Source organism: Ambystoma mexicanum, chromosome 7p (genome assembly GCF_040938575.1).
Source record: "Ambystoma mexicanum isolate Mex_15411 chromosome 7p, UKY_AmexF1_1, whole genome shotgun sequence".
Lineage (NCBI taxonomy): Eukaryota > Metazoa > Chordata > Amphibia > Caudata > Ambystomatidae > Ambystoma > Ambystoma mexicanum.
Window position 1 is genome coordinate 129,253,062 of NC_090939.1, and position 26,252 is coordinate 129,279,313.

Genomic DNA, 26,252 nt, shown 5'->3' on the forward strand with positions numbered 1-26,252 from the left:
TCCCACGCTACATGGAGTGACACACCGGACAACGTTTGTGGCTACTTGGTGAGTAGCAGGGCAAGCACATTGCAACCTGATTTGGGGGGGGGGGAGATACATACACCGACTGGGTGTGAATGGGGGTGGGAGAGGTACATACTCCAACTGGGTGTGAATGGGGGGGAGAGATACATACTCTAACTGGGTGTGAATGGGGGGGAGATACATACTCCAACTGGGTGTGAATGGGGGGGGGGGGATACATACTCCAACTGGGTGTGAATGGTGGGGAGAGAGATACATACTCCAACTGGGTGTGAATGGGGGGGAGAGATACATACTCCAACTGGGTGTGAATGGGGGGGGGGAAGAGATACATACTCCAACTGGGTGTGAATGGGGGGGAGATACATACTCCAACTGGGTGTTGACTGGCGTCCGTAGGGAAAATGGACATACAGATGTACACCAATGTCCTTCAGGGAAGGCCACAATGTACTTGAGAAGAACCCACATGCAATTCGAAGGTGCACAACATTGAGAACAATGCAGGTTGCAAAATATTACACATCCATCCACATTGCACATCATGCCACGCCACATATTACACTAATCAGCAAAATGGCGTCAAGACAGTAATACAGAATCAGTGCAGCACAACATCAATCCAGCAATGCGCCCTAGAATGTATGCAAAGGGATCACCCCTAGACATAGCACTGAACCACACACCTATGGCACCACTGAAGTGATGCTTCACAGCATGGCAACATCGGTGTCAGGATGTCAGTACACTAGCAGTGTGGTACCAAATTTGGCTGGGCCAGGGACATCTAAGACCTGGCCTCACCCAGGACATGTCAATTACTGTTGGAGGCATTAATGTGGCATTTCTACTTGCAGGGTCGACCTCCCCCTTGCACGTTGCTGTCACACAGACCATCTGCATGTATGCTGTCAATTTAGTACTTGAATCACAATGCAATGTCAATTTGTGTGATGTGAACAGGCCGATCTTGAGGTGAACAGTAACAGGACCCCGTTCATTCCCCCATACAGGTGATGCAGGCTATCCCCTGAAGACCTGGCTCCTCACACCTGTACGGAACCCACAGAACAGGCAAGAGGAGGAATACAATCGTGCACATACCCGTACCCGCATCGTGATCGAGCAGACTTTTGGACTTTTGAAGTCACGTTTTAGGTGCATTAGCAAGTCTGGTGGTGCTCTCCTGTATGGACATGAGAAGGTGGGCAATATCACCATGGCATGTGTCATGCTGCACAATATGTGTATCAGACGGAATGTGCCACTGCCCCCTGACGTTGAAATAGAAGCACTTGATGAGGATGATGATGGTGATGAGGACGGAGGTGAAGGGGATGCAGGTGTTGCAAGAGGGGATGGCCAGGAGGGACGTGCTGTGAGACAGCATCTGATCAACCAAATATTCTGAGGAACATGTTTTCGTACTGTCACATGGATATGGGGGGTAATGCACTGGGGTATGTTTTGAAGCACACAATGGACCCTGTCGCCAATAAAGTACACACACACAATGAAGATGTCCAAGCCTGTGTTTTGATCAGAAACCAGTGTATTGAGGGACATAAAGGTGTAGAAGTGCAAGCCCCAAAACATCCCACCACCCGTCCCACCCCCCCACAACAGACCCATAACACCCTTCCCACCACCCCCCACAACAGACCCATAACACCCTTCCCACCACCCCCCACAACAGACCCATAACACCCTTCCCACCACCCCCCACAACAGTCCCTCATGTGTCTGCCATGTTTTCCCTGGACAATGCATACAGAGGAATCTCCATCAACCACCTATTTTCCATTGTCCTTGAAACGATCTTGAGGGTTACCAGACGTGTGCCTGGTGGTGCGCGATGAGTGCCGGAGGGGGCTTGTTTGTCTCGACCCGGAAGATGAGGACGGGGCAGACTGGCCTTGTTGGGAAAAGTGGCGGTCCATAGTGTCAGCCATGCGAACAAGGACCTCCCTGAGCCTCGCTATCTCATTGCATAGCCTGTCGGTGTTGGCGTCCATCCGCTCAGTGCAGTCCCTCGCCGTCTCGACAATGTTCTCTCTGAGATTGGCAGCCTCCTCAACATGCTAGCCAACCAGCACAGTCAGCTCATTTTGGCGCTGCAGGATGGTGGTGAGTTGGGGGGCAGTGCTGGGTGACCATGCACTGGATGCTGTGCCCTCCGATGCATCCACTGCAGCAGGTGATGGTAACATGGGGCAAAAACAAAGAGGTGATGGCTGGAAGGTTTAGACTGAATCTTAACCACTGGCATTGCTCGGGGCAACCCTCCAGACCATCGTTCTTCACCTGCCAAGCCATTACAGAAGGGGAAAGACCATATGCAAATCAGGCTTGGCCCCACCCCAAAAGGGGAAGACCAGCCCGAACTGCTAAGTCACATCCCTTCTGCACGAGACCACAAGCATCCCCAAACATGTTTCACCCTTGTTGGGGCTCATCAGTGAGGAGTAGCTTGTGTCTCTAGGCCCAGCAGGCACGGGACCCACGTCTGGGCATACCCGTCCCACTCGGGGTGACAAAGCAAAAACAAAGAGGTGATGGCTGGAAGGTTTAGACTGAATCTTAACCACTGGCATTGCTCGGGGCAACCCTCCAGACCATCGTTCTTCGCCTGCCAAGCCATTACAGAAGGGGAAAGACCATATGCAAATCAGGCTTGGCCCCACCCCAAAAGGGGAAGTCCAGCCCGAACTGCTAAGTCACATCCCTTCTGCACGAGACCACAAGCATCCCCAAACATGTTTCACCCTTGTTGGGGCTCATCAGTGAGGAGTAGCTTGTGTCTCTAGGCCCAGCAGGCACGGGACCCACGTCTGGGCATACCCGTCCCACTCGGGGTGACAAAGCAAAAACAAAGAGGTGATGGCTGGAAGGTTTAGACTGAATCTTAACCACTGGCATTGCTCGGGGCAACCCTCCAGAGATGCTGTGCCCTCCGATGCATCCACTGCAGCAGGTGATGGTAACATGGGGGACATGATTGCAGGGTTGGTGTCCTCAACAGTCCCATCAGACCCAGGGGTCTGGAATGGCACAGGCGCTGGGGTTCCAGGGGGGCTTGGGGTGTGCATCTCCATGTGCTGGTCTAGGGTGTCCTCCGGATCGGATAGGGGGGCAGTGGCGGCTGCCTCACAAGCGGAGCTAGCCGCATCTGATGTTGGGCCCTTGGTGGCTGGCATTGGTGCCAGTGGGTTCACCTCCGGTGGTGGGGCCGCAGTTGGTGGTGCAGCTACTACTGCCCTGGTAGTGGCACTATGACGATGTTTCCTACTCGTCAGGTGTGGCCTTCCCCCCTTGCCCCTGGATGTTGTTGGGGTATCCTCCGGCTCCTGTGCCCTTGGCCTCTTGCATGTAGCTGGTGCCTTTGATGCATCAGCTGCATCCTCCCCATCTGTATGTGAGCCTGTCAGGGACGAGAAGGGGGATGTCATTGGTTGCGATTCAATTTACTTAATGAAGATTACATGAATGATACAGTTGTGGCCATTGGGACTCAGTGGTTGTGGATGCAGGTGATGTGCCAGTTCAGTGCCTCATCCATGCATGGTTGTGTTTGGGACTTGTCTCTGGTGATGTGTGCATGTGTGTGTGTTTGGGTCTGACACTGACATGGTGAGGGATGGATGCATGTGTGGATGTGTGTCCATGCATGAGAGGAGTCTGTGCTCACATATGGGGATAACAGTACATTCACACCGCATCCTGTCATGTGTAAACTCACCTCCATCTGAAGTGGTAGCCACGCTGATCTCCATGCTGACCACTCCCTCAATGGATTCAACGGCAATCATGTTTGCGCATGTCTCCTCCCATTCCTTCATCCGGATTGGTGAGCCATCTCCACCGGCACTGGCAATGCGGTGGTTCTCAGCCAGGATGCCCCTCACCCGCAGCCTGAGGTCGTCCCACCTCTTCTTGCATTCGCGCACAGTGCGCGTGCTGGTGCCCACAGCACTGACTTTGAGAGCTACCTCCTCCCAGATTGCTTTTTTCTTCAGCAAGGTTGGCCGGCGCATGTCATTTGCAAAGACTACCTCCGCATGCTCTGCAAGGGTCTGTGTTAACATGACCAATTCCTCATTGGTATATTTTTCCTTGCGCTGCCTGTTACTGGTTTTCTTCAAAGCCTTGGGCATGATGCAGGTGTCCCAGATGAATTTGCACAGCTCCCAACTCAAAACAGGTCCAGGGTGCAGAGGATGGCAATGGATTGTGTTTTTAAAGATGGCCGCCGTGCTCTTTCCTGTTCCTGTGCGATGACGCTATTTCCGGTTCCGCAATTTAACAGTCACCGCCAATAGCGGTGACCGCTAATGGCGCGAGAGCGGAGGTGCTATCTGCACTTTCGCGGAAGGCAGTAAATGACTTTTTGGGGACTTTAGCGGCATGGCGGTAGGGTCATTAACGGCATGGCGCTATGCTCGTGTCCGCGTACTCGTAATGGTACGCCATTAGCGCGCTCTTGCGAGGGCGGACACGTTAATAGCGCCATGCCGCTAATTTGCGTTTTTTTGCGCACAACATGTAATGAGGCCCATTGTTTATGTATTTAGTCATTCAGAGTATTGACTTAGAATGTAGATTGAAATAAAGTAAGATATAGAGGTTTGGAGTTGCAATGACTGGTGCATTCTCATTGTAGCACAATCGACAGTCGATTGAGACTTGTTGGAATGGAGGATATTGCTATGCTTATAAACCTGTGTAAATAGCTGCCAAAACACGCACCCAAGCTTATATAATATAGTGCAGAACTGGGTAAGGGTACAGCAGGTAAAATATTCATGCCATGACCACAAGGGGGATCGCTGTCAAAGGCAGTTGTGCAACCCATGACCACATACTTGTATGCTGCATACACAGAGGAAGAAATTGGAAAAGAGGCTAGTTAGTTTAGCCTCTGGAAGATGTACCAGGAGGAAAGGGAAGCTGAGCCTCTTGAAGACCGGATGCTTAACCAGTGTAAAGAGGGGGGTGTTGAGCCTTCTGCTCACCCTATCGCGCCTGAAGTAAATGGTGATAGTGCAAAAGATGAAGGAGTATATCCGCTAAGAGATCTTAAAGCAGCGGCAGGATATAGTAATCCAACGTGTGAGCCACCTGCTTATAGCAGTGACGTGAGCCTTGAGAGAGCTCCAGAAAAAGATTTGATCTCTAAAGTCCCATCGGACAAAGAGAAAAGTGAATGCCCAGGTGTGACCCTGGATGTAGAAATAGAAATTAAGAAATGGAAAGGAGAGAAAGACAAAACTGACGAGATAGCGGTCATACAGAATGAGTAGATGTGCGGTCAGATATTGCTCAAACTTGATGGAAAGAGCATTGAGGAAGTACGGCAAAGGGAAGATCAGGATGAGCAAGGTAAAAAAGACAGTGAATGAGAGAAACGTTTGAATGAAGACAAGTCTAAACGAAAGAATAGACAAAGGCGAGAACAAATGTATCAGGAGGAACAGTTAATAAAGGAAGAAAGGGCAGAGGAGCAAAGAAAATATGATTATAGGCAGATTGCGATTGAAGAATGAGACAGACTAGAAAAGAAAAGAGAAGAAGAGGAAGAACAGAAATTGAGAGAGAAAAGAATGCAAAGACGCAGAGGTGAAGAAGTGCGTAGGGCAAGTGAGAGTAGAGAAGCGAAGAGACAGGAAGAATAGAGGGTTAGAGAAGAAGCAAAGAATCGAAGGGCATTTGATGAGGAAAGGGAACTAAAGAGAAAACAGAGCGCATGCAACATTGATCGCCTTGAGAAAGAGCTAATGGAACCGAATCCAGTAGTAGCATGGGAGGAGATAGAAAAGTTCTTCCCAACATAAGAGCCGATGCCAGGACCCCCTAGGGTAAACCTAGAAGAGGATTTTGAGGTAGGAAATATAGGAGACAGAATCGCAAAAGCATATCACGAGATGAGAACAAGAAGTGAATAGGAAAACAAAGGGAAAGATCATCAATTTGAGATTTCCCAGTCAAAAAGCAAGGAGGGAAGTCTGTTTGGTCTCAAGCACTGAGCTTTGTCTTTGGACAGGCTGACTCTAAACAGGGTTGAGAAAGAAGATACCCATACTAGTTGGGGACAGGATATGTCGGACGAAGACAGGAAAGCCTTCCGTGGGGAGGAGGGAGCTAGCTCATATGGTCCAGAGGGATCTTTTCAGATGGACAAGGAAGTTAGGTGGTGGGATTTAGACCTACCTAAAGAAAGAACACCAGAGCCTATGACATGCTCAAAGCAACCTAAAGGGCGATCTCATAGTGAGAGGGGGGAATCACCGCCATATGTAAGTAGACTTAGATTGCTGCCAGGAAGAAGGCAATCAGGACCCATTGTCTCGAATATGGACAGGCAGATGATTGGAGCCGATTGTGATTTTGGAATTTCACATTTCCCTTTGTTAGAGAAAGGAGGGGCCAGACTGCAGTATATACCATGGCCCCAAATGGATAAGGACTATTTAAGATGCAAATTGCCCAGCTTAACTCGGGTGTGGGAAAATGGATATTGAGTTACAGAAGATGACTGGAGGAAATACTCTAGCCGTAGGGGGCATTAAGGGTCTTCTAGCAGCTATTCTTGGGGAAAGTGCTGGCAACATTTGGACGAGAGCAGGATACTCAGGGTTCACTGCACAGAACACAGCACATGATGGCACACCATTTAATAACTGTAGAGCGCTAGTCTGGAAAGCGCTTATAGTACAGTATCCTGATATGTCAGATATGGGAGCAATTAAGGCATGCAAAATGCAGGGACGGTGAGGATCTGCTTGCTTACATTCAAAATTTTCAAGAGCAGTGTTCCCTGGAAACTCGAGAACTGTGGGGGAAATCTATACTGGTATTCTACCATATTCTATGTCAGGGATTTCCAGAACAAGTACAGAAACAGCTTAAGAAGCTGGTGGGTATGGAAGCAAAGCCACGGGCAGAGATACAGCTGACCATTGTGCATCACTGCTGACTGTTGCAAGAGAAAAATCGGAAGAAACACTCTAGAAAGGTTGAGGAAGCTAAGCTAGTAAAGAGGAAATGGTCCAAATATGCTATAGAAGGGGCAATGTTAACTAGAGGAGAATGGTCAGGATCACAACAGACAGCAGGCATGCCTCAGTGAATAACCAATGGCAGTCGGATCAAGGAGGAAATGGGTTCATGCCGAGAGGCAGAGGAACAGGTTTTAGGGGAAAGGGAGGCTTCCAAAATAATCAAGGATGCTTCCAGAAAAACCAAGGTGGTTTTTAAAATGTACAGAATGATAATCAATGAATACAGGGAGGACAGGTTAGGAGTTTCCCATCTGTATATTGGGCATGAGGAATGACAGGACATGTAGCGCGAACATGTTGGAGCCAAGGGGTGGTACAGAATGGGCAATTTTCAAGAGTAGGGAGAGCTTATCCTCCAGCATATAGCCCACAAAGTAGGACAATTCACAGGGTGACTTGATGTGTTCAGTTCTGTCTTTAACACCAAATCCTCAAAAGCAACCAGTTGACGTTACAATAGGGGGCAAATCCTTTTCTTTCTAGAGACTGGATCAACTCACTCATGTATACGAAAGGGAAAAACTTTATTGTCAGGAAATACCATGAATTCTCAAGGGTTCTCTGGAGCTACAAGTAGAGTTCCTTTAACCGAGAAATTGACAGTCTCTATAGGAGAATGTGATATGTCTATCCCATTATTGTATTCGAAGCAGATGCCAGTTAATATGCTGGGTCGCGATTTAATGTCGAAGTTAAATATGACGATTTCTTTCACTGATGAAGGCATAGTGTGTTCTACACCAGGAGTACATTATTTAAATGTAAGCAATTTTATCATAGCATTTACAGGGCAAATAGCTTTGCGAGGGATGCCGCTGGAGCCTGATGTTTTTCTTTATGGGGTATGCATTTTGTTAACATGGCTACGCGGTTTAGTGGGTAAGATTATGAGAGTACCTGATGAATTTCTGTTCAGGCCACAGATACCCATGGACAAAGAGGGGGGGCAGATATGTCCCTTGGAATTACAGGCAGTCATAGTATGAGGGGAGTTGTAAATGCTCAAAGGATTTGATGATGAGGGCAGGCCATGGAGAACAGTGATTGCCATTGGGGAAGGGTACAGATTGACTGATGTCACTGACGAGGATATGTTTAGAGATGACCTGTCAGATGATGAAGTAGTATTTGAAATGAGCATTACTTATTGGATCAGGATAGAAAGACAAGAGGTCCCACAGAGAATGGTGATAGTGCAGCAGCGTCCCGCATTTTTTGATGAGGACATGGAGAAAATACCAATCTCCCTATGGACTATGTGCCCTTATGATGTATGCCTGTTGAAGGGGATTGGAGCAGTTAAGATTAAGCTACAGCCAGGGGCAATTTTACCTCGAGCAAGACAGTATCCCATGTCTCGAGAGGCAGAAAAGGGGATTTTTAAGACTATGGGCCACATTACAAGTGCAGCGGTAAGGGGTTAACGGCACCGGTAAGGATGCCGATGATGTTAACGCCCTACCGCCGCATTCCGAGTTCCCTTAGTAGGTCCCACTAAGGCTGGCTGGTTTTACCAACCACCCTTAGCAGGAGCCGCTAAGGGACCTATGAGCTAATAATGGGCCCACTATTTGCGGGCCCATTATTAGCTCCTTCCCCATTCCCATTGAGCCCTATGGGGGCTCGAATGGGAATGGGCAATGGTTTACAGAATGGGGACTTACCGGGTCCTCCAAGGTTGGAATGACCTGGTAGGTCCCTATTCCGACAACCCGGACACGAGTTTGAAGGCAGCCATGGTGCTAATAGCGCCATGGCTGCCTCTAAACTCTTAATGAGGCCCTATATCAGCTGTGATGGAATAGGGAATAGTAATGATGTCAGAGTCACCATGCAATACCACAGTGTACCCTATCAAAAAATCAAAGGGTGGGTCATGGCGTTTAATTGAAGATATGAGGCTGATTGAGCAGACAATAGAGGCAGAGTTCCCTCTAGTTACAAATCCTGTGATGATTCTGTGCATTATTCCCCCAGAAGCACAATATTTCACGGTGATTGATTTAAAAAATGCATTTTTCTCAATCACGTTGCATAAAGATTCCCAAGATCTTACATAATTCACGTTTAGACAGACTAAGCTGAAAAGCACACGTTTGCCTCAGGGGTACTGTTAGTCTCCATTGATCTTGAATAGGGTCCTGCTGATGGGCCCAAGCAATATTGATTTGCCAAGTGCTGTGTTGCAATACGTAGATGACATTTTAGTTTACAGCACAACAGAAGAAGAGTGCAGATGAGACTCAATTCAGTTAATGATTATCCTAGCAGACAAAGGATATACAGTGGATAAAGAAAAATGAGAGTATTGTCATTAAGAAGTATTATACATAGGACAGTTAATTTTGCATGAGGGAAAGAAGGTTACACCTGAAAGAGCTAAGGCGATTATGAAAACGCCCAAACTGCACATGATAAAGCATATGCAGCAGTTTCTGGGACTGTGTAATTATGTAAGAGCATGGGTATTTGATTATAGTTCACATACGAGATCCTTGTTGCAGGCTCCGAAAAAGGCACAGGGGTATAGGGAAAAGATTGAATGGACTGAGGAGATGGAGCAGGGTTTTGATGAACTGAAGAAAGCAATATGTACAGCTCCAGTTTTAGGGATTCTCAATTATTCTGAGGAGTTCTTCTTGTTTTCTCACACAAATGACACAGTCATGACAGCAGTACTCACACAGAGAGCCACATTGGGGTACAATCCCTTAGCCTATTATAGTGAGATTTTAGACCCAGTAATGAGGGGTTAATTCCCTTGTGAATAATTGCTGTTAGCAGCCGAGTTCGCCATTGAGAAAACTGCAAGCACAGTAATGGGTGCTCTATGGTATTGTTTGTTGAGCATGTATTGTTTTCTGTTTTGGGAAACCTAAGGGTACGCTGATATCTCAAAGAGCCTCTGCTTAAGAGGTGGTTATATTGAATCCTGCCATTAAAATAGTCAGGTGCAGGATAGTGTACCCTGCCACATTTGTAGCTGAACCCGTGGCAGAGGGTGAGCATGTGCATGATTATGCTAGTTATGAAGAGACATATGAAGACGTACTGCGTGTAAAAGTGTAAAAGAAAATTCATTACCTGGAGGAGAGACCCTCGTTATTGATGGTTCTTTGAAAATTGATAAAAGTAATGGGGAAAACTGACTGGTCCAGCTGCAGTGAGGTGCAGAGAAAATGGGGAATTTTAAATTGTGGCAAGCATAAGACTGTCATCTATTTTTTCAGCACATGCTGCAGAATTGGTAGCACCTATTATCACTCTCCAAAAATACAAAGGAGAGGAAGTGACGGTGTATATTGACTCTGTCTATGTGATGTCTACGCAGAATTGGCATGTTGTGAAAGGAGGGGCTACCTCCGAGTGGATGGCACTCCAGTGCAACATGCCACACTATTGGATAGACTAATAAAAGCACTGCAGCTCCCAGTAGCCATAGCAATAGTTAAGTGCACAGCACATTCACACATAAACCAAGCCTCGGACGAAGGAGCCAAAAGAGGTGCAACTTCTTCAGACATTTCAAGTTTTGATACTCCTTATGTAAGCAAGGGAAAAAGTCATGGCTGCAGTAATGAATGAAGGCTTTAATCATGTGCCAAAGACTCAGTCAATGGAAATTCAAGGTGGCGCTCCACAGGGGAAGAGAGAGAACTGTGGACATGAAGGGGTTGTTATTTATCCCCTAGCGAAGCACTGTTGTGACAGACAGAACTGGTAAACTAGTGATGCCTATAGCCTTATTGAGGGTGGTGTTAGATCAGCTACACTACCGTGCGCATATCACTAGGGAAAGCCTTGCAGCAGCCATTGCAGAGGATTGGTTTGTACCAAACCTGTTAGAACATGTTGTTTTCATGCAGTAAATTGCATCGTATTTCAAACATTTACTGCTGAGTGCATGCTGCGAACAGTCAGAGGAGTAATTCCTCGACCGAATGGTCCATTTCAGCATTTACATATTGTTAGGAAAGATTTCTTAATTGTGGGTAATTTTCCTTCCATGTGGCAACCCCTAAACTTTTTGCTGTTGTTTTCACCGGGATCTAGACTTTGCCAGAGAAGTGCAGCCTTCTGCCGCACTCCTCTGGGCTTTCGCTCCATTCTTACGGGGAAACTGACATGCCCTTAAGACAGTCAGTACCGGGAAACGTTGTTTTCCGTAGTTCTTTTATCATGTTGCAGCTTTCGCGCAACGTGACACAAGAGGGCACTGCAAGCTAAGTTACTGCTCTCTTAGGTCTCTAGTCTACTACAGGCCCTAGATACTCTGTTGGGATTGTTGGGAAGAGCTATCTGAACCTGCCAGCACTGAAACTGACGCGGAGAAGCCTGGGTCTGCTTGCATCGGGGACCAGTGAGTAGCATCACTAGGAACTGGTCGCCCTCCTGCAGGAGCCCATAGCTTTTCCCCGCTGTGTCTAACAGCACGCCTTTTCGTACTCGCGCTCTGCTTCTGCCAACAGTGGAGGCTGCGCTTGAGTCGCGGAGCTCTGTTCATCTTCATTTGTTCACCAAACTAAACTGCCTGATTCCCTCGAAGAGACTCCCCTTTTTGCCCGTTGGCACCAGCGTGTGCAGGTACTTTTGAGCACAAGGCTCCACTCTTCGTAAGGGCTTGGACTTCCTTTTAGTTAGGTGCCTCTGAAGGCGGACTGGGTCTAATTATTATTCGCAATGCCTGTTTTCCTCCCCATCTAGGTGGTCTACACATTTTGTGCGTCTAACTCGTTAGACTCGTTTGTATTTGTATATATATTGTATTAGATTTGTATGTGTTGGTTTACTTGAGTTTTATTGTGATTTCTCGCTACGGTCAATGTTACAAAGGCCTTGTAATAAATGTGTATAAATTTTTAATATAACACCTGCTTGGAGTAATTTGTAAGTGTTCTTGCTTTGTGTGCTCATTGCAGGCTTTCAGTCACCCTCACCCCTCTTGAGACCTAGTCTTGACCACCGCAATCGCTACCCTGATTGGTCTGGCTTGTCCAGAGGTTACCCTTTTCCAAGAAACTAGGCTGGCCTTCTGAACCTCTGCCCCTCCAGGACAGAGTTCAGAAATCCGTCTTAACACATATTGACTATGTTGATGTGCGGCAGGTCTGTAATGGTTATAGGTATTTGATAGTGGTAGTGTACCCCTTCTCAAGGTGGATTGAAGCTGGTCCATGCACACACCCTGATGCCACTTGCGCTGCAAAGTTTTTAGTCTGAGAAGTATTACCTAGATGGGGAGTATGTGTGGTGCTGAGATCAGATAATGGCCCCCATTTTGTGAACGAGGTATTCGAGCAAATTATCTTATTGCTCAGCATAAAACATACGTTTTCTTCTGCTTATCACCCGCAAGCAAACAGGATGTGTGGAAGAGGCAACGGTCTGCTGAAAGAGAGAATAGCAAAATTGAATTTAACCCTGAAGAAGGGTGGCTTTATTGTCTGCCCCTTGCATTATATGCATTGAGAAATCAGCCTGGTTCAGATCAACACCTCGCACCCCAAGTACTAGTCACAGGGAGACGAATGAGAACGTCTCTAACTCCTCCATTGAGGACTAGGAGCGATGTCCTACAACTGCAGAATCGTTAGGAACTGAGCTACGTGAGTACTTAACATGTATGACGGCTAGTAGCTCTATCATTTCAGATCAAATCAAGCAGATGGGGTGTTGGTCTCAGAACACAGATAAAGACCATACAGCAACCAGAGTTTAAGAACTTTTTGTACCTAAACTTTTTCGAGGAGATCAAATACTAACTAGGAACTTCACAAGGAAGTGGCACAAGCCCACATTTGGCGGCCCTTTCATTGTGGAGAACGTTACATCGTCAGCAGTCAAGGTTCAAGAAGACGAGCGTGGATTCACCAAGGTGATGTGAATGTCTACGCTGGAGAGGCCGAGAAACCCCCAACCCATTCAGGAGCAAGTCACGAAGAAGTAGTTCAGCACGAACAGACTAGATCAATGCTGAGGAAGAAGGACACAGAGACTATCCAGTAGATAGACAAAGAAGTACTTTGGACTGGGCACTCTTATAGATACTTAGTAGGAGTGCATATTAGCAATTGTTCTTGAGCCACAGGAAATCCGTGACATTGGACTGTGGTTTCCCTGGAAACAGTCTTTGTAATAGCTTGAGCAAGGAGTGAGAACGCTACTGTTCTTGAGCCACATGAGTTTGCTGACATTGAACTTTGGAGTGTGAAAGAAAATACATGGAACAATGCCTGATCTAGATTGTCTGTTTGATGATTGGAAGAAGGAGCAGTTGCCACACTCATTTCAAACCGAGTTTCTCTTTGGTGGGCCATAAGGTACTCACTAATAGTGATGTACACAGACTACTACTTGCTGTCTTCATGTTTATACTCAGAGTTTACCCTGCTCTTGTTGGGCGTAGCCCTTATGTGCACACTTTTGTCCAAGATCCTAAGAATGGCCCCGCGATTAGACGCCTTCTGGCAGCAATTCTAGAACAGCTTAGACACTTGCCTGAAAATGTTTTTGAGCTAACGAACGATCCTCTCTGACGACGATGTTCACAACTTACTTTCCATTAACTTTTACTATTTGCTTGAAGCTCATCCTCATCTTGTTTGGCGTAAAACCAACACTTATGTGTTCATACGAAATCCTATCAATCATCCTGCAATCAGTCAACTACTTGTGGACATTGTGGAGCAGATTCCACGGCTGTCAGAGTATTTCATGAGATTGCCTGAATAACAAGAATGGTTCCTTCCTTAAAAGTAATTACAATCAATCATGTGGTCCATAAACCCCCTTGCAATTCCAGAGAGTGAGCAAAGACAACATTTAGTGGAGACACCACGATTGTGGAACATAATGTACTGGTGTATAAGATATGCCTGCTCAATGTTTATCGTTGATGTTTTTCTGATTCTGCTAATTCACACTGTTTATTTTATTGGTCAAAAGAAAGGGAGAGTTCCCTCAATTCTTCCTACTCCAGTAACCAATGCAGAGCAAGATATTGCAAAAAGCCTAGGCCATATTTCATTGTTCCTAAGCCAGTGGTGCATGAGGAGACAACTAGTTCTGTGGCAAGTGGCCCTAGTCTTCCTTTTGGAGGGAGATCCACTTTGGAAATGATTCATGGTCATTGTCTGCACACTCATTATACAAGAAAGATACCTAAGAGACGTGCAAGGGAGGCTGATTATGGGCTAAATGACTATTTAGACAGTACAGCACATTTGGGGACTAATATGTGGTATCAGCATATGAACGAGGTGGGCAAAAGTACTATTGAGGAAGAGTGCAATGTATGTGAACTCCTGCCTTATGCTATGGGAAAGTCTAAGGTATTCCTAGCTATTGAAATAGTTGCCCAAATAGCACACTGCCTATCTCACATAGCACTCTGCCTGGCAAGAGGCCAGTTCATGGGTCGAACAGCTTCCTTGGTATGGGCAACCAAATGGTCAAGTCCAGATGAAGATGATTATGTCCAAGATTTGAAGACAAGAGCAAGGACATTTACCAGGAATCATGTAATACGATATGATCAACCTGGAGCAAAAGGAGCTGGAATCAGATGGGAGGTAAATAGAAAAATTGATTGCCAAGGGAAGACTAAAGAAGAAATTTGAAGATGCAAAGAAAGAGGCCAGATGTAGATCTGGGGAACAGTACATTCTCCAGAAGGCTGGGAAGTAGGTGTAGTTATATGCAGAGCCTGGGTAGTAACTGGACATCACAAATCAGTTGTAGACCGTGTGGAAAAAGGGTGCAAAGCTTTATGGCTGAAACTTGCAAAGCTGCTGACTGGGTCGAAGACAAAGGAGGTCCTTTGCTGATAGTGCCTCTGGACAGTGCAACGTTCGTTATGCTTCAGAAATAATGGCACAAGAAAAGTTGGAGAACATCAAAATTGTGAATGAATCTTTGATGTGCCAGAGATGAACATTGGGACAGCATTGATAATGGATCACTACTTGGCATGTGGATCCAGCGCTTACATGAAGCTGCCCAGAGATTGGGGAGGACTATGTTCCTTAGTGATTGTCCACGTTCCAGCATTGGTGATTCCAAAGATTGACTTGATCATTGGTGAGTTTACAAAATCAGATGCTCACCTGAGAAAGAAGAGATCTACTGAACTTTTAAATCAAATGAAGAGAGAGAACTATTTCTCAGCAAAATCAATAGAGGCATTTGATGCTATTCCTTATGAACACAGACTGTACAGCCAGACTTCAGTAGTGTTTACCATTATCTTTATGCCTAGGATCCGGACAATGGTGAATACCAAATGATTACAGATAACCAGAAGGGAGCTCCTGCAGACGATGAACACTACAATAAAGCGATTCAATGCAATCAAGGAAGAGCTGAGAGCTATAAGACTGATGACTCTACAGAACAGATATGTCCTTCATATGATCACAGCTATGGATTGAGGTGTTTGTGCCAAAATCGGGGAATCATGTTGTGCATTCATACCTTCTCACAATGACGAGAATGGTACCTTGACAGAGGCCATAACGATGCTGAAAGATTTGCACATCAAAATGGTACATGAAGTGGAAGACGTTGCTGATGATACCTGGTTTGGATCAATCTTCTCATGGGTTCCACGATGGATGGCGAACATTTTCAAGTTCCCTGGAGGCCTGTTGGTAATGATCATGCTGGGATTATGTGTGATCAGGATAATAATCACACAATGCAAGAAGACTACAAAGAAAGCAATAGGAATGAAGATTGCGATCGATGTTGAAACAGGAGTTGTACCCAAGGAGTTGACAGATGAAGAAATCAGAGACTACGTGAAGGTCAGCATTCATGCACATGAGGGAACAAAGTTACTGTATCCGAGACACCACAAGTATGTGGGAAGATGGATTTACTGCAGTCCCAATGGACAATGCAGTTTGATAACCTGGAGTATTGATGAGCATGTGAAATCAGCAGGAGGACTGAAAGGGGTCATGAATATATGGGTCCCAAAGAAGCATTTCTTCAGACGTGGATGTCTTGGTGTAAAGGTTGATGAGAGAGTGATCGGGGAGTGCAGAGGAGGAGCCAAGTACCCACATCAAAAGCTCCGCCCCATAATGCCTATATAAATGGCAACACGTGCAGTACCAGTAAGGAAGCCTTACCGCAAAGAATTCTTGAGACAAGGTACACATTGAGGAAACCCTATATGCATGCACAAAGAAACAGTGTTCTTTTGGATGATGTTCCAGAAGAAGTATGCATATGAGCAAGAAAGAAGACTGGTGACAAAAGAAGCAGAAATGACGCGGCTTGAAAAAGACACACGTGATAAGATCACTGAAGAAAATGCAAATGCATTTTACACCTGTACAGATGCAGAAACGCAAGTAGGGAAATAATTCATAAGGCTGGCTATGTAGTGAATAGATTGCGGCGATACACCAATGTATATACATAGGAATGTATAGAACCTGGATATTCCACAATGCACTTTAGCAAGGCTTGAAAGCGCATGAGCAGAAAGGATTACAGTGTGGTGCAGTTGGAAATAGACTGATGGCAGAGAAGAAATTCGAGAAAGGCTTGGCTGGCCCAGCACCAAGAATTCGAGGCCACAGTGAGTTGGGCGCCTGTCAAAAAAGCTACAACGAATGTGAGAAAAGAACAAACTTCTGTTTGAAGCAGAATGAAAAAACACTGGAGGCTTCAAGAGTTCATCATTTAATAGAATTCAAAAGGGTGGCCTCCCATCACATGATCAAGATCGAAATAGCTTGGGTCAAGCTACACCAAAACTAGAAGACAAGACAATGCCACACTCCCTTTAATTCTCAGGCACAGACAGCTTCTGCAAGGCCAATATCAAAGCCTTAATTGACTGACAGACTGTAGAAGTGATGATAGATGTTGGGCTAATTGGTGGGAGGCAAGACCACGGCAACCCTCCATGCACCTGGGATGCTAGACTGTGTGCTGCTAGCGTGGGGAATATTCCAGAAGGGTACAAGCGTGCCAACCAATTGTAGAGGGCCACATATTAAGGAGCTCTATAGTTTGTGTAGCCAATTAATCGCCATGTATTTTGTGACGATGAAGATGACTGTTCACTTGGGATGGGCTTAGTTGCCCACCTGACCGTAGATACCTAATCACAACCCCCGGCTATATAGAACGTATACATAGATGTTCCTCAAAAAGCCAACCACCGTTACTCGTCGGTTTTTGTATTATGCCACATCGTATGATGTCAGAGATGTTGATTTTTTGCTATAAAAGTTATGTTTTTTCTAAAATGTATTGAGATCATGCTTTGTGACATCAGATGATGTCTGTTGTACTCTGTGTTTTAGATAATTGATATTAAAACAGACCAAAGTTTTGGCAACTCCCTGAGTCATTTTGATTATTGATGTTTGAGTAACTTCTGCATCCCCATCCACCTCTAAGTATTGCTACCTCATGTTAAAGGACTCAGGTTTCTGAGTTCACAGGGGTCTAATGAAACAGGGGGGTAGCTAAGCATAGAGATCATTAAACACACCCCTGATCGCCTCATACTTATGGTGCTGATCCTTAGAGATACTTATGGCAATGCATGATAAGCCTAGGGTGAGAATTAGGTTAGATGGAACTGGTATCTTGTCTAACATTAATACTGGAAAGGGAGTATGCCAGCGCTGTGTCCTATAACCTGCCCTCTTTAATTTATATTTGGCTTCAGTTGTCAGACAGATAGCATGTGCCTTACATTCTCTGCCAACTACGGATATGCTAGTTAGAGTATAATTAAATCAAATATTTTTAATTCACCCCTCTGCATACACCTATCAAACTCTACCCAAACACAACCACAAGCCTTCAACACAACAATCCACACAAACTTCACTACACTGCAACAACAAAACAAACCACACATAGACTTGCACAACAGAACACGACAGCTACCAACCGTAAAACACCGCAAGCCCAGCCAACGGACCCACTGGGCTAAGGCCACCAACAGCACATCACTGCTCTCTTGCACTTTTCCAGCTTACTCCCACTAACTCACCCCCCTCCCTTTTCAGAGCCGCCAAAGCGCCAGGGGACCATTCCGGTGGTGATGGTGCACGGTACAAATATCCTTTAACATTAACATTAACATACAATTAATTGGTTCTTTTCTAATGGTTTTACAATAATACCTTGCTTCTGTAATGCTTGTCTCAGTGCCTACTAACACGTATGCACTTTATAAGCTGTTAAAGAAATTTTAAAAATGAGTGCATACATATTTTGAAATATGTTTTCAATAGAGAGAATACCAAGTAGGGGAAATAACCCCTACCTCTTGTTTCTAGCCTAAAGTAGACGGGCAGTGCATTATTAATAAGTGTTCAGGCCTTGTGGTCTCTGTAATGCATGGTAACCAATGATATATACCGTACTCCAGTGCTATTCTATGTCATGCCTATCGTAAAAGTCCCAGTCCTCTAGATCAGAGCACTTTCTGCTTCTAATGCTACGTCAGCCCAACACTTATCACAAATCTCATCCCTGTCCACTATTAAAGTAGGAATCCTTGTACTGGAGGAGGCCAGTGATCCTTTAATAAATCCTGTTCCCTCATTGTTTACTAATCTGGGGATAAAGCCCTCTAATCTAACAGTGAGCATGTTGGAAACTATCTTGTGATCAGCATTAATAATTGATAGAATGCTGTGGTTATTCTGCAAAATGGTTTCCTTAAGCGTCTTCAGGATACATTTTCTTCTTTTGTAGAATTATCTTGCGGAGTTCCGGAGGGGTCGGCTCTTTCTCCGCTTTTGTTCAACTTGTATGTTCGCATGTTGGCGGATCTTGTAACTGAGTGTGGTGTACTATTTTATTCCTACGTGGATAATGCACCATTGATTTTCAGGCTGGACTCACCGCAGACTGCATCCCCCAATCTGCTGCGGGACTGTTTGGAAAAAGTGGGCTCTTGGATGGCGGCCAACTAGTTTCAGCTTAATGGGAATAAACTGAGGTATTAGTAGTCGGACCCCAGGTTAGTGACCACCTTTTGAATTCCCTATACTGGCCTGATCCCCTTGGCCCTTGCCCTGTTCCCTGTGCCTCAGTCAAGAGCCTGGGTTTTAAACTTCTCCCTAATGCTTCACGTGAAACTCAGATCTCTGCCATCTGCGTGTCTGGCTTTGGGAAACTGAAAACTTTGAGAACAATTCTTCCTCTGCTTCCCCAGAAAAAAAACGTACTACACTGGTTACATCCTCAATAATGGGGTCTGTAGACTACTGCAATGGCATTTATCTCGGACAGCCAAATTACCTGATTCAGCGACTTCAGGTTCTACAGAATGCAGCAGCGTGTTTAGCGTTGAATGTTCCTCGACTGACTCCTTCCGCTGCTCTTCTTCACCGACTACATTGGCTGCCTGTAGATGCGCGGATTGAGTTCAAGACTCTGTGTGTGGTACACAGAGCCCTTTATAACATTGGTCATCAGTACCTGAGGAGGAGATTGGTTAAGTATGTCCATGCAAGAAGTCTTCATTCAGAATAAGAGGCTCTTCTGAAGATTCCTAAGTTTTCAGTACTGGTCTCCAGCCTGTGTAATGCCCTCCCGCTACTCCTGAGTATGCAAACTGAATACTTTCCATTTAGGAAAGCACTTAACACTCACCGTTATAGCTTTCTTTCTGTTTCATAGCTTTTTTGAGGTATGCTCTAGTAAAACTGTCCTTCTCCACTCAGCATGTAGATGCCTTCGGGCCATAGTTTGCACTTGATTACATTTTAATAATAATAATAACCATGAACATAGCACAAAGAAACGACTCAATAGCATCTTCAATGTTATCCAAACATTCAAATAAAACCAACAATTTGGCAGACAGTAATTCAGTAAACACAGACTACAAATCGCCAATCCCACCATTTGGTCTGGAAGCCTATCCTATCTGGAGATTAAGTGCTGCATTAACTATCTTCATCACAGGCTGTGGAGAGTCAAGAGTGGACCTATAAGACTCGATTGAAAGAGATCTTTGTTAAACTCTCAAAAGAACTATGCAGGGATGTAATTTCATCAATATGCCAGGGGTAGCGGAAGTGTCACCACATGACCCTTGACCTATGACGACATCTCAGGAAGTGATGTCATTTAACCCTGTCCCCAAGTGACGTAATGGAAAGTGGTGGCAAAAAACCTGCAGATGTGTCTAACATCCGTGTTTCCGAACAGAACATTCAAACACACACAATTGCACTCCCACTCATTCACCCACCCATACACCTTCTGTTACATCCACTCTCACTGCATTCTCCACACAGGCACACACCCACCCAGAAAATACAAACACACACACTAGCACATTTCTCCGCATTCGCCTACCACTCACTGAGCATAGCACATACATACATCTGACATGCACTTCACAACTGAAAAAAAACATCACATTTATATATTTTTTATTTTAAAAGCCTTCTTGCCTGTTTATCAAGTTTTGGTCCATCACTCCAGGTCACCCTAAGCTCCTTCGTCCTGCTCAAAAAAAGAAACCAGGAAGCTGGCAGAGCTGGCAGGCTGAAGGCTGGTTCCTTTATATGAGATGCGAGGAAGCCGCTGGAGAAGGGGTCGGAGCTGAACATGGCATGTGACACGTGCCGCATGTCATGGTCAGCTCACCCTACTGATTGCTTCCTTCTCGCGCTGCAAGCCCTAGCCTAGCCTTCAGCCTGATTGTGAGGACTGGGTATGGGCACCCACAGACCTGAATTGGGAGACACCCCAATACTCCAGTACCCAGGAGCAACATTCTGACCCCTGACAACCCCCAAATGACGTCCCTGGATGTACAATATAACACTATCAGACATTAACACATTACCTTTCTATCTTGTACTGCTGTGCATACGTGAGTTTCGCTTCTTAAACCACATATATGATATATGAAGCCAAGAATGCCCTGAGCTTGGTGCCACTGTGGAACAGCCGAGCCAAGATGGCGGCTAACCTCTAAGCTCGGTATAGAGCATGGGAATCACACATGTTTTCTCGAGTCCACACCAGATAGACCCTCAATCTCAGGGTGTACACAAATGGAGAGCCCGCTGACTGATCAAGTTTATTCCCAAGCCTTCTGGGACCCCTAAGACCAGAGATCCGCAAGTGTGGCATGAGACTGGGCTTTGAGGGGTGCGTCTGCACCTGAAGTGGAGCAAAGAGGGCACATACTGCACAGATGACTGCTCGACCCAGCTATAGCAGGAGTGGTGCTCCTACCTGGCGACCCACCTCTGAGTCCGCCGCTGCTGCAGTGCGACCATGGAGTTTGAGCAGAGGAGCAGGCCCTGTTTCCTGCTTCCACATGTGGCAGGTCCAGGCAACCCTCCTCCCCCCGCCTTGAAACCCTGAGTGGTGCATCTTTAGACACCTTTGGTGAGGAGTCAGCAAACTCCCATTGAGTTGGCCGCTGTGTGTGATATCCCCTGATAGAGCTGCAGCTTGGTGATTTCAAACTGCCAGCAGGACTTGTGACTGATCCTGAAGTGGCAGAATAGTGCTTGACTACCGCCAACGCTGCTGTGGCCCTCCAATCTTCAACTGTCAGCTTGTTAACTCAAGGCAAGTGTCACTGTGATACCTCTTATCCCCTGACTGCACAGAAGGGGTCATCTGCATCAAACCCCTCCTGATACCATAGTAGCCCCCCACAATCGTTGTGCATGAGGGGGGACAACATAAACAATGTTCTTCCTTACTCCCCGGCTTGCGGTTATACATCCAGGAATTGTCAATCTATCCTTGCAATTTATGGTTGCAAAGTTGTATTACCTAGTTAACTAACACTCACGCCACAATATCTGACCACTGCACGGTCATAGTAACATGGCAGAACATTGGAGAGGTGGGAATCAGGCCTGAGGAAAGGCACTGGAAGTTAGAAGGGCAGAGGCATGGATCGACTCCATGGCCTACTTATGTGAGTGCCACTGTAATACACATGCCGATGAGTATTTTGCCATCGACCGCTGTAGAATCTCTTAATATGCAGCAACTGATGGACACGATGCAATGAGGATTCTCTTCAGTTAACGAAAAACTAGATGACATAAACACCAGATACAGAGAATGACTACTGCAGAAGGCAGAATACATACGGAGGAAGATAATATCGAGACATTATAATCTATTGTTGCTGAGCTGTTGAAGGATATGACACTACTCCAAGTGTCACGCTCTAGAATCAGGATCCCGCAGAAACAATGCACACATAATAGGGGTGCCTGAAGACATATGCTAAGGGCAATATGGAAACAGAAGTGGAGGAACTACTCAAAAAACGTTCGGCTGAACTGGCGCTATCACTACACTTTACAGCACTGAACTTTATAGTGGAGCGCACACACTGATTGCTTGCATCTAAACCTAAACTGGAGAATATCCTCGCCCCATAATTTCACGTATTTTGAATCATAGAGATTGGGATCTGTTTCTGCGCTGTGCCAGAGACATGGAAGAACTCTGACTAGATTTGCATAGCATTGACATCTACCCGAACTTTACGGTTGCAGTTCAGCAGGAATGACACATCTTTCTTGGAGTTAAAAAGCTATTAAGGGAAAGAAATATCCCATATGCTATGCTGTTCCCAGCGAGACTCCCGTTTCAGAAACAAAGCATACTTTTTTACGGTTCTGGCAGAAGCCGTATCCTTTATAGATTCTGGAATCCCTGTGAATGAGACCTGTGTTGCGGCCTCATCCTATCCAAGATGAAGCCATAACCAGTCATTGTGTCCAGCTCATGATTGTTTGAATACGTGTCCATCGCAATTTAAAAGTCTATGGGCTCAATTCTAACAAACCTGTTAATGCTATATTACTGTGCAGATGCCCACTCTAAACAGTAACAGTTGACCCCTTGCAGTGCAAATTTTGAGTTTGCTGTTAGGGTGTGGGAAGTGGGGGTTCGATGCTGCTGATTTTTGGGGAGTGGTGGTGGAGGGGTCAAAAGGGATACTGTATAGGGGAAAGGAGAAACATAAAATGCACTTGGAGCAAATATTCACAGAATGTAGATAGGGCATGATGGCGGATGCTTGATGCAACTATACACTTTATACGGCACGGCACAGACAGGTGGGTTGACACAGCTCATCACTTTTCTAAGCTGAAACATCTGGGGGTTAGGTAATATGATCAAAGCCCGGAATCTAATAACATATGTCATGCATGGAGACAATCGAATAAGAAACTGATTGTCATGTCCCCTTATGATAAACGACTTCCACTATGTGGGATACCTACACTGGCGCCCACCAGAGACAGGTACACTGAGAGAGTTTAGAAAGCAGCTGATATCCACACCATGGGAGACATATACAAGGGAATGAGCTTTGTAGACTGGAAGGACTTGCAAATCACACATAGGCGACAACCCATTGCAGACACTCAACTATCTCAGAATGGGAGCCACATTTACAAATCATGCTGGCCGGCATTCCTTGAGGAACCCCATCACACACATGCATATCATACATATTACTGAATTCCCAAGGCAAGAAGATTATCTCCACGCTGTATAAACTGGCACAAATCATGGATTTATGGGTATGGACGAAAGCTAGAGCCAAATGGAGTGATGACCTCCAGACAGAGTTTACAGACTCGCAGTGGAAGGCTATATGTGGTCCAACAAAAGGGGTGCCATTAAATTTGAAAATACCGGCTCAAACACTCTAAGGTTCTCAACAGATTGTATTATGCTCCCTCTAGAACAAGCTTATTTCAAACTCACGGTGTGAAAAGCTGCCCCAGATGCCACACTGTGTGCGCCACCATATTGCATATGGTGTGGGCATGTTCGTAAGTGAGTGAGTACTGGGAGACGATGATTAGTTACACAACTGATATACTGGACCGACAGCTGAATTTAACAGTACAGGACTGCATATTGGGTTGTAGAGGCAAGATGGAATTACTTCTCTGCCTTTTGGCTAAGATCAAGTGTGGTATCTGTTCTTATCAGTTCAATAGAGGCAAGATGGAAGTAACCAAACACAGGTTCCTCAATTTGGGGTTTCTTTTAGTTAAAAGGGATATTCTGATGGCTCGGTCCTGGAAAGAGCAACCCGCAAGTGAAATATGACTGAAAAATGTGCCATGGGCAAATGACAAGAACAAACTACACATCACGCTACTACCAAGCATTAGTCGCCTAAAGAACATACGGTCGGACTTTCAAGCAAAGTTAACAAAAACTGCATCTTCATACACCAAGGTTCATCAATAATGCACCAACAGGTACATGCTATCCTGATTTAGATTTTGTTTTGCCATCTGTTGTACAGATTGCTCTGATGTTGAGCGTGTTACTAACTTGCCAAGAGTCAAATGTGTTGTAATGTACCAAATTCACCAAGTGGCGCATAAATAAAACTTTTTTAAAAAACGGTGCAGTTCTGATATGACTGTCTGGGTAAATGTCTCATTACAATTACACGTAACTGATCATTGGGGTTGCTAGGCCTCTGAGCAACGACAACCACATCTTTACTGCTTTCTTAGTTTACTGAAGTGTCCTTTCCATACAAGCTCCTCATTATTTCTTATTGTTCGCAACATATTGAACAATTTGGCTCCTTGGCGAGGCCTTATATGGGTGCCACTTCGAACGAATGTACAGGTGTATAGGGGAACAGGTTTATGATGAAATATTCTTGTGTTAAACAGGATACTTCCTTTTTCAATCTTTCAATATAAACTAAATCCTTATTTAGCCACCATAGTCCATCCTCAGAATAGAATGATCCCTGAGAGGCGATCTAAGGAGTTGGTAATTGGTCTGATAATATTAGAAGACTAGCGTTGGAGTTCACAAGGGCGCCATTGGTTGACTCAGAAAAAAAGAAAGTGATGTATGGATCTCCCCAGGACCAGACCTTGATACACATGCACATTTTTCAATGGTTTTATCTGAGACCAGGCTTGCCCTCATCCATTAATACATGCAAGGTTACAGTACTTTCCTGCAATCACCCACAAGAATGATATTAAAGGATGTGTATTCAGCCATATAGATTTAGCCATTCTAATCAGAATTACTGGTTACAGCGTTTGGGTTCATAAACTTTCAGCATTGTAATGGGAGCACTATCTTTGTCCTCATCACTGCTGAAAGTCGCCGATCAGCTAGCACCTCTGGAGCCTGCAAGAGTCTGCTGTCGCCCCTCTCAGCCGTGGTTTTCAGCTGAACTTAAAAGAGCTAAACTTGGGGTTTGCTAAGATGAGCGCAAGTGGCACTTGTCCTACAGCTTGACTGACAAAGCTTCTTTATCTAGGAAGTGCCATTCGTTGATTAAAAGTGCTAAACTGTTGTTTTTTACTAACAGTATCCAAGCTACCCTTAATCAGTCTAGGGAGCTATTTTCTCTTCTTAAATCTTTTTTCTTGTACTGCATGCTTTCTTCATGCGCTTTGCCATCCCAGTCTCACTGCGAAGCGCTAGTGGATTTCTTTCATTCAAAAATCACCAGTATTCGTGATAACATTGAATCAACACATTCTGGGGTACTGGTTGCTGACATTTGTCAGCCCGTTAGTGCTGCCTGGAATACCTTCCCAGCGTTCACGGATGAGACTTTTCTGGCTGACATCTCTCGTATCAAGTTGGCAGCACCATCTGACCCAGTTCCTTTATCCATTTTGCAGGATCTTCTGCCTAGGTTCATCACTTTGGTGACCCAGGTTGTAAATCTTTCCTGCAGCCAAGGTCTCATCCCTGTTGAGCTAAAACAGGCCAATGCGGTTCCCTTACTTAAAAAGCCATTGTTGGATGTATCTGCTCTGTCTAATTTCCACCTTATCTCTTTACTTAATTTCTTTATGAAGTCTTCTGCAGTGCTTGATCCCTTTCAGTCTGACTTTCGGCCAGGTAGGGGTATGGAGAGTGCCCTGGTTTCGATCATGGATGATCTGGGCAGGCTGGTTGACAGTGGAGGAGTGGGGGCCCTGATTTTGCTCAATCTATCTGCGGATTTTGATACTGTTGGTCACCCCCTCATCCTCTACTGGTTGGCTGCACTTGGAATATCTGGTCCTGTGTTAGCCTGGTTCACTTCTTTTCTGACTGACCGTGACCAGTCTGCATCTTTCCCTCCTTTTCTCTCTTCTTCTCACTCTTTGATCTGTGGGGTTCCTCAGGCATCTG

The 26,252-nt window shown here is 45.5% G+C and overlaps 1 pseudogene; it reads left to right on the forward strand.

Annotated features, from left to right (window-relative positions):
- Positions 1–24,019: 24,019 nt before the first annotated feature.
- Positions 24,020–24,232, forward strand: LOC138526638 (U2 spliceosomal RNA; annotated as a pseudogene).
- The last annotated feature ends 2,020 nt before the right edge of the window (positions 24,233–26,252 follow it).